This window comes from Sapajus apella, unplaced genomic scaffold, assembly GCF_009761245.1.
Source record: "Sapajus apella isolate SASKATOON/1434 unplaced genomic scaffold, GSC_monkey_1.0 scaffold101, whole genome shotgun sequence".
Lineage (NCBI taxonomy): Eukaryota > Metazoa > Chordata > Mammalia > Primates > Cebidae > Sapajus > Sapajus apella.
This window is the reverse complement of record NW_022437041.1, coordinates 1,351,147-1,354,078: the sequence shown is the minus strand read 5'-3', so window position 1 is coordinate 1,354,078 and position 2,932 is coordinate 1,351,147. Positions and strand designations below refer to the sequence as shown.

The following is a 2,932-nucleotide window of genomic DNA, read 5'->3' as shown; positions in this document are numbered from 1 at the left end:
TTTCTTTCTTTCTTTCTTTCTTTCTTTCTTTCTTTCTTTCTTTCCTTCTTTCTTTCTTTTCTTTCTTTTTCTTTCTTCTTTCTTCTTTTTAAATAAAAGAGACAGGGTCTCACTATGTTGCCCCGGCTGGAGTGCAGTGGCTATTCACAGGCGCGATCCCACTACTGATCAGCACGGGTGTTTTGACCAGCTCTGTTTCTGACCTGGGCCGGTTCACCCCTCCTTAGGCAAGCCGGTGGTCCCCTGCTCCCGGGAGGTCACCATATTGATGCCAAACTTAGTGCGGACACCCGATTGGCATAGCGCACTACAGCCCAGAACTCCTGGGCGCAAGAGACCCTCCAGTCTCAGCCTCCTGAGTAGCTGGGACTCCAGGCATGCGCCACTGCGCCCGGCTATTTCATTTTTCATAATGTTCTGCAGTTTCATCCATCCATGTTGTTGCAAATGACAGAATCTCATTCTTCTTTATGGTTGAATAGTCCTCTGTTATGTATACATACCAAGTTTTCTTTATCCATTTGTCTGTTGATGGACACTTAGGTTGCTTCCAAGTCTCAGCTACTGGGAGCAGCGCTGCAATAAACATGGGAGTGCAGGTATCTCTTTAAGATACCCATTTCCTTTCTTTTGGATATATACCCCGCAGTAAGATTGCTGGATCATACAATAGCTCTATTTTTAGGTTTTTGAGGAACATCTGAGCTATTATCCATAGTGGCTGTACTCATGACATTTCCACTAACAGTGTATGAGGGTTCCTTTTCTCCACATCCATCCTCACCAGCATTTGTTATTGCCTGTCTTTTTGATAAAAGCCATTTTAACTGGGGTGAGAGATCTCATTGCAGTTTTTATTTGCATTTCTCTGATGATCCGTGATGTCGAGCTCCCTTTCATATGCCTGTCATTTTTATGACTTTGTTTGAGAAATGTCTACTAAGGTCTTCTGTTTCCCCACAGCCTCCCCCTTTTTTTTTTGAGATGGAGTCTTGCTTTCTCGCCCAGGCTGGAGTGCAGTGACGAAATCTTGGCTCACCGCAACCTCTGCCTCCCTAGTTCAAGCAATTCTCTACCTACCTCAATCTCCCAAATAGCTGGGATTACAGGTGCCCACCACTAGCCTGGCTAATTTTTGTATTTTTAGTAGAGACAGCATTATACCATGTTGGCCAGACTGATCTTGAACTCCTGACCTCATGATCCACCTGCCTCGGGGTTCCAAAGTGCTGGGCTTACAGACGTGAGCCACTGCATTCGGCCTTTTTTGCCAATTTTTAAATCGGATTATTTGGTTTTTCCTATTGAGTTGTTTGAGCTCTTTATATATCTTGTTTTTTGTTTCATTTCTTTGAGATGGAGCATTGGCTCTGTCACCCAGGCTGAAGTGTAATGGTGTGATGTTGGCTCACCACAACCTCTGCCTCCTGGGTTCAAAGCAATTCTCCTGCCTCAGCCTCTTGAGTAGCTGGGAACAGGCCTGTGCCACCACGCCCAGCTAATTTTTGTATTTTTAGTAGAGATGGGGTTTCACCATGTTGGTCAGGCTACTTTTGAACTCCTGACCTTGTGATCTGCCCACCTTAGCCTCCCAAAGTGCTGGGATTACAGACATGAGCCACTGCACCCAGTGAGCTCTTTATATGTTTTGGTTAATAATCCCTTGTCAGATGAATAGTTTGCAAATACTTTCTTCCATTCTGTGGGTTGTCTCTTCACTTTGTTCATTGTTTCCCTTGCTGTGCAGAAGCTTTTTAATTTGATGTGAAAAAGTGAGAGAATTTTAAGGAGAAGCTTCCCCTTTCATGGCAGGTAAAGTAGTGGTGTTGGTGGGAGGAGCCTCTGGTGTGTCTTCAGAAACTGTGATGAGAGATCCAAGGTGGCTGATCACTAACACCTTGGGATTGTAGCTCCCAGTGAAAGCGCAGAGAACGAGAGGAAGCCACACTTTCAGACGAATTTTTGTTGCTCACGCACCAGGTGATTCCCAGCGGAGAAGCCCCATGGGTCGCCAGCACGACTCTTGAGGCCGGTGAGGCCGTTTTGCCGCTGCCTTGGTGCGGTGGTTCTTGGTGCAGAGTCAGAAAAGCACCATCAATCTTAATGCTGCTGTTTTGGCCGGTGCAGTGGGTTGCTCAGATTTTAGCGCTGGGAATCAACAAGTTGGACGTCCATTCAGAAACCCAACTATAAAGACGGTAATTATAAAGACCACAGATGGATAAATTTATAACGAAGGGAAGAAACCAGCCTAAAAAGGCTGAGAATACCCAAAATCAGAACGCCTCTCCCTCTACAGGGGATCACAGTTCCCCATCAGCAACGGAACAAGGCCTGATGGAGAACGAGTGTGTTCCATTAACAGAAGCAGGCTTTAAAAAGTGGATGATAAGAAACTTCTGGGAATTAAAAGAACTTTTTCTAACCCAATGCAAAGAAACAAAGAACTTTGAAAAAAGGTTTGACGAAATGTTAACAAGAATACACAATTTAGAGAGGAATATAAGTGAATTAATGGAGCTGAAAAACACAACACGAGAACTTCGAGAAGTATGCACAAGTTTTAACAGCCGAATTGATCAAGCAGAAGAAAAGATATCAGAGGTCGAAGACCAACTTAATAAAATAAAACGAGAAGACAAGATTAGAGAAAAAAGGATAAAAAGGAACGAGCAAAGTCTCCAAGAAATATGGAACTATGTGAAAAGACCTAATCTACGTTTGATAGGTGTACCTGAATGGACGAAGAGAATCAATCCAAGCTGGAAAATACGCTTCAGGACATTATCCAGGAAAGCTGTCCCAACCTAGCAAGGCAGGACAATATTCAGCTCCAGGTAATACAGAGAACACCACAAAGATATTCCTCAAGAAGACCAACCTCAAGGCACATAATCACCCGATTCACCAGGGTTGAAATGAAGGAGAAAAT

The 2,932-nt window shown here is 44.1% G+C and overlaps 1 pseudogene; it reads right to left on the bottom strand.

Moving 5' to 3' along the window:
- Positions 1 to 2,005, bottom strand: part of LOC116536531 — a 2,808-nt pseudogene extending 803 nt beyond the window's left edge.
- Between the last annotated feature and the right edge of the window lie 927 nt (positions 2,006 to 2,932).